This window comes from Mastigoproctus giganteus, chromosome 1 (genome assembly GCF_048544385.1).
Source record: "Mastigoproctus giganteus isolate SK-2022 chromosome 1, ASM4854438v1, whole genome shotgun sequence".
Lineage (NCBI taxonomy): Eukaryota > Metazoa > Arthropoda > Arachnida > Uropygi > Thelyphonidae > Mastigoproctus > Mastigoproctus giganteus.
The window spans coordinates 215472832-215485586 of record NC_143575.1 but is presented as its reverse complement, the minus strand read 5'-3'; positions in this window follow the sequence as shown (position 1 = coordinate 215485586).

Genomic DNA, 12755 nt, shown 5'->3' with positions numbered 1-12755 from the left:
TTGATATAAATCCATTATTAATCTAGAATTATAGTCATAAAAATGACTGATAATCGTTACAGAAATAAATAAAAGAACCCTTCTAAATATACTCAGTACCCAAAATTGTAAACAATGTAACGTACGGCCAAAGTTGAATGATAAAATTAATTTTTGACATATGCTGTCATATACTTTGATATATGCTGTCATTTTTGAAAAGTAGTTCGGATCAACTTTAGGAAACAGAATATAGTTTTAATAACATTGTGGATAATACGTTGTCACGTGACTATCATTCATTTTCGATCACCTTGTATTTATTTATCATATATTATTGCACAAAAAAAGGAAATAAATAAAATCACATATACATTTTCCTGGCCCTTTTTGCCGCAAAATCACTCACTATATCACTGTAATTTATTTTATCTGCCAATTCGTGCTCAATTGATATTAATGATAATGAAGTAAGCCTTTCTTGACAGACTGACAATCTCAGGTAGTTCTTTATTAATTTCAATTTTGAAAACGATCTTTCACTTGAAGCTACTGTCACGGGACTTGTTAATATTATCCTTAAAGCTGTAATATTAGGGTACAACTCCATTAAATTCTTGGAGTATATGTTTTATTTTGTTTTTTGTTTGTTTGTTTGTTATTTGGTTTTTAGGAGCATTAGCAACTAAGGCCATATTGCTCCGGGATATGCGGTGGTCATTCCCTGACCTTTCCGCATCCTCCGTATTTGGTGGTGACAGGCTCGAACCCCGGTCTAATCAAGAAGCGTGTGCTACGCACTGCTGCTCCTTCCCACCTGGCTACGGAGACGCTGGAGTATATGTACTGCAGTACTTCAAGACATATGAAATTGATGGGTACAATGGTTCTAAACATTTTAATTTCCTCATAAACATCAATTTTGTTGACATCTGTATGAAATATTGAACAAAAATTTTCTAGTTGTTGTTTTAGGTCAGCTTCAGGCATGACTTGCAATTTACTGAGATTGTACAAAAAACCAAAGATGTCTTCTTGTTCTTTATACAATTTAAAATGTTTTTCAAAGATACTATGGCATCATCAACAATTAATGAAAAGAAATTGATTTTGTAAATTTCTTCTAGGTTAAATATGGGATCATCTCTACCTTCATAATTAAAAAATCTTTTTCGACCAACACGCCACTCCTTGGAGAAGATATCAATGTTTAGTTCCTCACATAACCGTTTAGCTGTTGCTAAACAAGAGACATATCCATTTTCCCTATATTTTGAAAGAAATTAATTAACTCTTCCAGATGCTTCGCTGCTATATCTATATGCATTGTTGAACTTTGCAACAATTTACTAATGAAATTAACTTTACAAGACTTAAAATAAATTCAAATTCGTGCGTATGTTTCTCAATGCTCCTGATTTCTACTTTTAGATCATCACCGGAAATTTTTTCTTGAATTTCATTCAATGCTGAAAAAAATTCTACCAGTTGAAGCCGTATAGCTTTAATGCTATTCATACGACACTCCCGGTTAGTGTTTGACTAAAGTTTTCGTGTATACTGCATTAAGTGTATAGATCCCAATGAGATATCGATGATGAAAATAAAGTATATATTCGTTGTATCGTCTTGAAAAATTTTACTCCAAGTTCAGAAGATTTTGCAATATCACCCAAAACAAGGTTTATATTGTGACATGCACAGGGAGTATTACATACCACATATCGCTTTAGGGTTTTCCTTCAGAAACCATGCCTGAACTGCTTTATTGATACCTTTCATGTTTGACCCATTATCGTATCCTTTTCCTCGACAATTTTCAATTGGTATGCATAATTCTTTTAATAATGCCTTCAATCTGTCAAATAAACCCTTTCCAGTTGTATTGTTAACAATTAAAAATGTGGCAAAATTTTCACGAATCTCAACTTTAGCATCTTTGATATACACAAACCTGAATACAACCGATAACTGTTCTTGTTGACTTACATCTGGAGTACAGTCAAGTAAAACAGAATAGTATTTAGATGAGTTTATCATGTCTACAATAGTGTGCTTTATTTTTGAACCAATCAGCTCAATTAATTTATCTTGTATTCTATGGGAAAAATATGTAATATTTTTTTTTGCAACCAGTGCTTTGTCTTTCTAAGTAATTATTTATGTGGTTTTTTAAAACTGGATCAAATTTGGAAATCAGTTCCATAAGGCCAAGGAAATGTCCATTACTGGGGTTGAAAAGTTTTTCACTTGTTCCTCTTAATGCTAAATTGTGCTTTGCCAAGTAGATAATTCCTCCAATAATCCTGGAAAATACTTGACGTAATTCTCCCGTCTTTTCTTTTAGAAGTTCTTCACTTCTTGCATTTAGTGATGTTCCCTTAATTAAATTTAGTTCCCTTTCGATTAAACTATTTATACATTTGTGATGAACTGGTGACCATTCATGTTCTGGAATTCTTAGATTTAGGGGAGACCAATCATTAAATCCTTTGCTACAAAAAGCGATTTCTGAATAGGAAAAGAGCTTACAGGCAAAACACCATATGCTGTCCAAACTTGATGAGTATATTGACCACCGTCATTGTTGAATTTCACCATTTGGTAACTGCTTTGTATAATAGTACTTGGAAACGCATCTTCCATTGCTATATTGTGGAAAATTATCAGATTGTATTTGAACTGGTCCTTTTTTTAATTATGAATGTTCTCATTTGGTCATTATATATTTTGGGCAAGTTGCTGGATCTTCAATAGCAAAATTTTCATCGACACCAACACTGGAATGGGCTTCAGAAGCTTCATTTTTGCCTTGTGCTTCATTGTGTTCTTTTATTCTTGATCTCCTATTTCTTCTTCACTAGTAACTGCTACCATTGGCGTCGTTGGCATAGTCTTGACACTGAGCTTTTCGTCATTGCTCGGTGATTCCAAATTTGATACAGTAACAAATTTCAATATTGCATTTTGCAATTTAGATGCTTCTTGTTTCTTTGCCAATTTTTTTCTTTCTTCAGATCCACTAGGATATTTATGATTCTGGTCTCTATCTTGCTTGCCCATTTTACTGTAAATGCAAAAAACTTTTTTTCAATTTTCATATAACATATGCAATAATATTATTAAATCTTGTGCAAATGCGTTTTCGATCATCACATTCATGGTATAGTCGTTCGCAGATTAAATAATTTATTAAACATAATCATAAAATAACACTTTAACTTACCAAATTATGACAATCTATATATGGAATATAGGTGGAATGAGGGGACTGTCATAAGAGGAGCCACACTGGTACAAGAGAAAATTTAAATAAGCACTATGAATAAATAACGAAAGACAGGTATTAGTAAACCAGGCACAAAAACTTAAGCCACTTTGGAGGAGTCGCTTAAGACAAAATATTCTTCAAAAGACACCATCAGCTGAGCTGACGCATGACAAGTATAGACCAATTAGGGCATTGGTCACGTGTCAGTAAGAACCAATTAGAAATTACCACATAGCTGATACATTGACCAATCAGAGACCACCACATCAAACCAGAACAATTCTTTCATTTCTTGTTGATTTTGTGCAAAACCGTATAATTTATAATAATTACTTCATTAACCATTTTGTATGTGTATTGTGCGAGCGCAGGGCCCTGCGCGATTGCCCCGGCCACCCATGCCTCAGGCTGGCTCTGCCGGAGTCCTCATTTTTGGAAGGATGTAGATCTTCTGGAATGGGTGCAAACAAGGGCAACAAGATTGGTGAATGAAATGAAAGGGGTGGTCTTACTAAGGCAAGCTTCAGTTCTCCAAATTGCAGCATCTTGAGACTAAGCACCTGCAAGGTGATCTGATTGAGTTTTTTAAGGCTTTGAATGGATTGAGCAAGCGTTCTGATGGCATTCTTGCTCTCATTACACACATGAGGGAGCATAAATTCAAATTCAGGAAGGATGGTTACAGGATAAATGTGAGGAGGCTTGCTTTTGGCTAGTGGACAGTGCTGACTTTCGAAACAGACTTCCATCTAGTGTTCTGGAAGTGAGCAGTTTAAATAAATTTAAGGGAGAACTAGACAAATTATTGGAGAGGGGGACAAGTGATGTTGGAGGGGTTTTTTTTGGCTGATACTTCATAAGCTTGCTTCCTTGCATCATATGCCTAATAATAATAATAATAAATAATACAGTCATAGGATTGCTTACCTCCAGTATAGCATGCTTTGCCTAACATGTTAAGTGAACATTTTTCTACAGACAGAAAAATGTTTACCTAAAATTTGTTTGTTTGTAAATTTCTGTGTTCATATATCTATCAGACACATCAACTGATCTGTTGCAAAGTTTGCCTTCTGAAATGTCGAGTCAAAGTTTTTTTCATAACAACGGCCTGCTGCCTAAACCTGGCTGTTAGGAGCATTTCCAAAGTTCACCAGAAACAGAAGATCTGAATTCAGTTTTCCTTTTTTCTAATCTGGCTGAATATTCTCTAACACTCAACTCTACTATGAGAAATTGCTAAAATCCAAGCATGACAGGAGAATTTGTTATATTCAACCTTCCTTGTGCATTTATCAATTTCTCCAGTCAAGGAGCATTGCAAATCAGTTCTTTCAAAATAGCACCTGTTAGGTTCACTCACTGAAAGTGATGGAACCAATGCTGCAAAACATCTATTATTGCTTCATCTATTTCTTAATCATTAATTAAACCAAGAAGTACTGGAAACTTGTTCACAAAAAATTAGAAATTTGAAACTGCACTACCAATTTGTGAAATTTGTGCTACCTCAGCATTTATAGAACACCATGGAACTTGTGCTCCATCTAATCACATGAAGCCATAACATACTTCTTCACCAAGCAAAAGAACAGAATCTTCTCTTGTTTTAGACTTTCCATGACCTTGGCAGTAGAGATGGCAATGATTAAGCCAGAATTATCTATTATCTATCAGACTTAGTCTGCCATGGTAATCAATTTCCAAAATAGAAATGGAAGATAAAATAAATTTTCACATAACATTCTTCAACATATCTAAGCACAATGACCTCAGCACATGGATGTGAGGTACACTGGATTGAAGAGTTACATTTGGTTTTTCAAATGTTAGCATAACATTTAAAAGAAACAAGCAAATTACTTTATTAGTGAGGATAACATGCCGAAAATTATCAGCTTGCTTGACCTGTTTAGGATTGCTTTTACCAGTTTGCAATTTAGTTCTTTTTCTTGAGTTAATCAATTTGTCTTCTTTTAAAACTTTTAGTTCATGAACTGGATTTGAACATGAGTCAGTGCCACTCACTAGGGTAACTCCTTACTGTACTTTTCAATTTGGCAACTCTGAAAAGTCTCCTATTTCTTTCTTACCACTTCATTTCATCAACAATGGCTGTTGTTTTAGTTCTTTTTTTACTTTTTTTTTTTTTTTTTTTTGCTATTTTGCTATTAGGAAACATATTTCAGAACCATGCACCTACATGAACAGCACAATCAATGGACACTGCTGTTCATGGACTAATGTTATCAGTGGAGTCCCTCAGGGTTCAGTGTTGGGTCCACTGTTGTTTTCTGATTTATAAATGATATTGATGATGGTATATCAAGCTTAATGTCCAAGTTTGCAGACGATACAAAGGTTGGCAGGGTTGTTAAGGACGCTACTGACGCTATGCTGCTGCAACAGGATCTGGAAAAGTTGAGCAGATGGGCTGAGAGGTGACAAATGAAGTTTAACATTGACAAATGTAAAGTGCTGCATATGGGAAGCAGTAATTCCAGAGTAACGTATCAACTGTGGTACCACACTGACAGTGGTAGAGAATGAAAAGGACCTGGGGGTAATTGTGCAGGCAGATATGAAGTTTTCTGAACAGTGCAGACGGTCTGCAAGAGTAGCTCATGGTGTCTTGTCAATGATATACAGGAATTTTTCTAGCAGGGATAAGGAGGTGATTATCCTCTTGTATAAGGCAATGGTCAGGCCACACCTTGAGTACTGTATACAGGTCTGGAGGCCTCATTTTAAGAAGGATGTAGAGCTGTTGGAACGAGTACAGAGAAGGGCAACAAGATTAGTGAATGGAACAAAGGGTTGTTCTTACGAAGAAAGGCTTAAGTTTTGCAAATTACAGTGTCTGCAGACAAGGCACCTGCGAGGTGATCTGACTGAGGTGTATAAAGCCTTGAATGGTTTGAGCATGCTCAATGTTGATAGGATGCTTCCTCTTGCTCAGAATAATCGCCTGAGAGGGCATAAATTCAAATTGAGGAAAGACGGTTGTAGGATAGATGTGCGTAAGTTTGCCTTTAGCCAGTGGGTGGTTGATTGCTGGAACAAACTTCCATCTGTCATTGTAGAAGTTGATAGCTTAAATAGATTCAAAGCAGAACTTGACAAACATTTGGAGTGAGGAGATGGGTGAAATAAGGGGTTTTTTTTTGGCTGATGCTATATAAGCTTGCTTTCTTGCATCATGTGCCCTTGCTAATGCTAACTAAGAGGAAGACTATACTCTATGACAAAAGATGCAAATAAACATTTGGCATGTGTGACATGCCAAATCACCACCATGAAATGCAACACCTATGTTTCCATTTCTTTCTATGCACTGCATGCTGTTGTTATGATTATTTGTTTGCAAATATCTAATTACATCATGTTTCCCACTGCTTGAAACTGAAATATCATATCTGCATGTTACCTTTTTTTAGATTTTACAATATATGGAAAACACAGCAGCTGCCAATCTGGGAACTTTGGCTGAGTTTTTGCAAAACTTTTACATTTAGAGGGACTGAATTAAAATACTGTAGAGGAAGAAAGAGATTTGGAAGTGGTGATTCACACAATTGTGAATTTTCATGTGCAGTGCAGGCAGGCTGCAAGGAGGACTCATGATGTCCTGTTGATTTTCTGAACTTGTAGAGAAAAGGAGGTGCCTTGGACATATCTGTTCTACATTTAGGCACCCTTTCAAATTTAGCTGCAGATTAAGGCAAATAATCATAGCCATAATAACAGTAGAAAGGAAAAAGTCCATTCTACATTGTGGGGAAATTTATTTAATTCAATATAAAATTTGTCAGCTAATATTTAAAAAAAGAAAATTAGTAAATTAATAAGAGGAGTTTACCTCAATATAGTATGTGGAACACTTCCGTATGATACCCTCCAGAAATTAAAACGGAAAAAACGAAAAAAATCGACAACTTACCGGTACATTAAAGTAAAATAATTAAAGTAAAATATAAATAATTAAATAATCAATTTAAAACAATTAAAATTCAAATTAACGCAATTAAAAGAATCTAACGAAAATATTCAAAACGATTTTCCTTCCTGTCGTGATCACAGGAATGAAAATTTCATTCCTGTGATCACGACAGTCGGTCGAAAAGCATTGTCAGCTTCAGGAAGGAAAATCGTTTTGAATATTTTTGTTAGATTCTTTTAATTGCGTTAATTTGAATTTTAATTGTTTTAAATTGATTTTGAATTGTGTTAAATTGATTATTTAATTATTTATATTTTACTTTAATGTACCGGTAAGTTGTCGATTTTTTTCGTTTTTTCCGTTTTAATTTCTGGAGGGTATCATACGGAAGTGTTCCACGTACTATATTGAGGTAAACTCCTCTTATTAATTTACTAATATTATTATCAACGTAGAATATATTGAGTATTACAGCTCTGTTTCATACTATTTAAAAAAAGAAAATATAGGGAAAAAAACAACAGATACTCATTTAAAAGCAATTTTCCAACTTCTCCTTGAGATACACCACTGATTCTTAGCTTCTGTTAATGTATTTTTATGCCCTGATCAGAAATATATTGCCAGAAATATTCTGTCAAATATGACATTTTTTTTGGAAAGTATATTTGCGATTTATTTTGGAAAAATAAAAAAAGTAACATTAACATTTAACATGGAGGGTGTCAAGTGAACAAGTACTAGTAATATAACACCAAATATCACTCAACCATTAGTTGGGAAATTGTCATATTGTGCTCTAATTTGTTAAAAATCTACCACATCACACCTACTGGCTATCTTAGACTTTTTGGTTTGTTTTTTTTATGATAACCTCATACACGAAAGGTCTAAGACTTTATAGTACTATAGTAGAAATATGGGTTAAAGGCTGAGAAGATGAGGTATCTGTTGAAAACAGACTCGAATTTGTGAAGATAGTAATTTTTCAAAAAATAAATATGAAGGAAAGTTGTTCCAAAGAAAAGAAATACAAGGGATAAATGAGAAGTGGAGAAGTCAGTTCTGTGAGTTTGAAGTTAAATAGTGAATGGATGTGGATCAGTTTGGGCATGTCTTTGGACTATTCTTCTGAATTATCAATTCAGAAGAATTGATTCAAAGAATTCAGATCATTAACCTGACTGCCCTTGATTTTGGAAAGAGTCTTGAAGTTTGAGAGAGGTTTTGGGGAGCACCATCCCAAATGTAAGAATAATATTCCATGGCAAGTTGAATTTGAGATTTGTACAGTCAATAGCTGTTCAGAGGAAAAGTACTGCCAAGGATGAAAAAGAAAACCCAGTTTTTTAATGCAGAGGAAATACTGTCTGATATGCTTAGCCCAAGGGAGATTTAGTAGTCAAAGTAATGCACAATAAATGTGACCTTGTCTAGAAATCCGAGAGCTATTGAAGATCACACTCAGCAGAATCTTTTTTAGATGAAATAATACAGGACTAATAAGGTTTAGAAAAATTGAGGTTAACTAACTTTTCTTCACTCCCCTGAATTATCTGGAGATTAGCATTTAAGGAACTGGCAGCAGATTTTCTAGAAGTACAAGCTGTTTATGCAGGCAAGGTTTCTAAAACTGGAATGTAGTGTTGTTAGCAGTGGCAAAACTATGGATATGATTTCCAGTCAGTGGAAGGTCATTAATATACAAGAGAAAGAGTGGGAGAAATAGAACTGATTCTTGAGGAACATTAGTTGACAAGAGAGAAGACATAAAGCCATCTACCATCACCTGTAGTGAGCAGCTGGAGAGAACACTGGCTATCCAATTGTTAAAATCAGAAGGTAACAAGGCAACCATAAAATGGAAGCTTATTTAAATTCCCCCAACCCTACAACAGATGAATTTGACAGAATGGAATAAAGAGATTTTAATCCAGAAGTGATTCCCAAATAATGAGATTCCAGATTAGAAGCCCAACAAAGAATATCAAATTAGGCATATGCCCAAGTACCACCTTTGAAATGAAATGAATCATAAAGTGAATAATTAGAGTAACTGATTTGAATGATGCTTCAGACAACTGACACTTGAGATTTTGTCAAAAAAGTAAATAGGGGTTTGGCACATTGCAGGTGGAAATGGACTTCATTGAGATTGAAACTGAGACCATGTATATTTGTGAAATCAGTTAAGAGATTTTTCGAAATTTAGACCTTTTTTGCAGATATGTTTGTTCTATCAGTTTAACTATTCACAATGCATTAGTGTAGATGACGCAAAAAGGTGAAGAGGAGAAGTGTGGTATGAACTGATAAAATTTTTGGATATGCTGTATATGGCATATTAGTTTAGTATATATTTGTTTATATTTTTTTAGTTGCTCTCTAGTATACTACAGAAACCATTACCCCAGTCCTTTACAAACTTGGAAACTTACTTGGAATTGAAACTTGGATGTCTATAAACTATGCATGTGCAAAAAGTAATTCAACACCTCACCTAGAATTTTGTAATTAATCACTACACTGCTCATTTTGTTTCTTATCATTAAGCTGATGGTCACTGCAATGATATGCCACTTCCTTTGTTTTGGCCAATACATGTAAGTGAGAGAGGGAGAAGAAAGATGTGTAGTATTAAGCACAAGCCTAAACAAGGACATTTGACAGTTACATCAATTATAAGCTTTCAAAGAAAACAATGTGTCTGGAGCTTATCATCTGCTGAGATAAAGCATGCAAAGAAAAAATGTTACAACTGTTTAATATATTAATCAATAATTGTATTTTAATCAATCAGTTGCACCAATACATGAAGTGAAAGGCAATGCTGATATTATGCAAAAATTTGGTGACATCCTTCGGGACACAACTCAATACCCACTTTGCAAAACTGTGTTAGCTATTTGACATTGTGCAAATGTTTTTTTTTTTTTAATGAAAATCCCAAGCACGAGAGGTATTAGAACCTGTAGTACTTAGTACAATGCATTGGTTGCAGGCAGAGAAGATGAAAGAAGATATTTGTTGACATTAGACTTGAACTTCTGTAGATTGTAATTTTCAGGAAATATGTAATGCAAATCAGTCTTCTTGTAATAAGTGAAAAAAATGCAGCACAAGTTCCTTAGGCCACAGATTAGAAAAACTTATGCAGGGCAGCACAACTGAAACTATATTAAAATCCAAATGAAAAGCAGCATTGACATTCATATTTTTCCCTATCAAATCTAGGTCTGCTATCAGCGAAGAAAGGGTTTATCAAGAGGTATCACAAATGATAAAGCACTGCCAAGAGAAGGTGGAATCCAAATATGCACAGATATCAGTTATAAAAGGAAAAATTATCAAAAGTATTTTCTATTTATTTTTTTCCATTAATAGCTACAATACAATTTTATTTGCATATAAATTTTTTTATTCTTTCCCTTGAAAATGGTGGCTGACAAAATTTTCATGCTTATATTTAAATTCCAGTATGTAAAATTACTTATATTTTCTGTTTTAAAAGAAAGGGTTTTTTTTTTTTTTTTTTGCATTGTACAATCAATAAAACTCAATATTGCCTAATGCATATTGTTGAGGTTTAGGCACTGAATAACTCACAAGGAACCCTACCTTTTCTCTCTGCTTGAGATTGGCTAACCATAGCCTTGACTGAAGAGGACTTCTGGTCATCACTGGGAATCGAATTCAAACCTCTCTAAATAAGTGACAAGTGAAAAAAACCACAATATTGTCACAGAGGATAATGTCACCTAAATGACCCGTTAATTTTTCAGAAATGTCACATACGATATTAACACATTTGCTGCTGGATTGCAAACTTGTGTCAAAACAAACTGTAATTTTTGTGCCTTAACACAAACATATGTCCATTCAACTGCAGCCAATAAATGAGTGCTGTAAAAGGAAAGGCACATGAAATGAACAACTGAGTGATATCAGTACACAATGAACCAAGGGCTAGTTGTATTATGGCTGGAATTTTGCTTAGTCAAAAACACTGTTTAGAGAGCATTATAAAATGCTGTATCCTTGGTTCACGGTTTCATATGTTCTTTGCTTACACTGAAGTTATTTTATCTAGTTTAGTATTTTCCACCAGAAGAAGAAGAAGAATTTTTTGAAGATTATGCTTGCTGAATTTTAATTCTTTAGTTTATGAAAAATAAAACATCATCGTTAGTGCATGTCTACTTATAAAATTTTGTGTAAGAAGTGGTTTCCTATAAAAGTTTACCCTAAAGGGTTGTTATAATGGATCTGCAACCAGGGATTAGCTGCATTAATGAATTACTTAATGAATTGGATTAATAAATGAATTAGTTTAATTCATTAACAATCCAAAAATTATTATAAGTTACACTAAAGGCACATAGAAAAGACCCTTGCAAAAATAAGCAGCAGCGAACATGTTAAAAATAATTTACATATGAACGTTTTGGATCCATTTTATCAACAAAATACTGGATTTGTTTGTTATTTGGTTTTTAGGAGCATTAGCAACTAAGGCCATATTGTTCCAGGGATATGCGGTGGTCATTCCCTGACCTTTCCGCAATCTCCGTATCTGGTGGTTACAGGCTCAAACTCTGGTCTAATCAAGAAGCGTGTGCTACGCACTGCTGCTCCTGCCCATCTGGCTACGGAGGCGCCCAACAAAATACTGGAGGACTACTAGTTGAATGAAGGTATCTACATATTATTTGCTGCAATACACTTATTGTTTTTATTATTATTTATTTATTTATTTGTTATTATTTTTTTAAAGTTCCAAACTTGAACAGGACGGTTAAAATTCCAGTGTTCTGGAATTGTTATTGGGTATTCCTGAAAATATAAACAAACACTTCATGACTCCAGTACTATGATCAAACTTCAAAATCTTCACATCCAACCACAGTTTCTTAAACTTTCTTCTGCTTGCTTTAACGTAATGAGAGATTACCAGAATTTTAAATTGTCCACAGCTACTACCAGTTTGGTTACTATTTTAGCTAATGAAATTCCAGACGGAAAATCTTTTTTGGTTTCAGTTGAATGACAAAAAAGAAATTTCATTATTCCTGATTCCATATTTTCTAACTTATGACTAGTTTCTGTGTTTAATCATTATTTGAGCAATTAAATACCAGAATTAAAATAAACTTTAGCTATAAATGCAAACACTGGCAGATTTTAAAGGTATACATACACAAATACATAATGAGAAATCTGAGAAGATGTAATGTAAAGGTGGGTCATTTAACCATTTTTTTTTTTATCTATCATGCAGTTAAAGTTATTTAAGGACTACATGTAAAAAATATTACTTATAAGGTAAGTGGAGCCTGAGCCTGGGATTTAGACACTTCTTTAAACACAATGAAAGTTGACAAGGGGAATGGAACCATCAGAGTAATTTTTAATAAATTAGAATTAAAAAAAAAAAAAAAATATATATATATATATATATATATATATATTGAATATGAAAAAAATTGCATTATTACTAATAGATCCCACACCCAAAAGAGAAAGATGCCTTCAGCAAAGAGTCAAAAACATAGAAAGATGGTATCA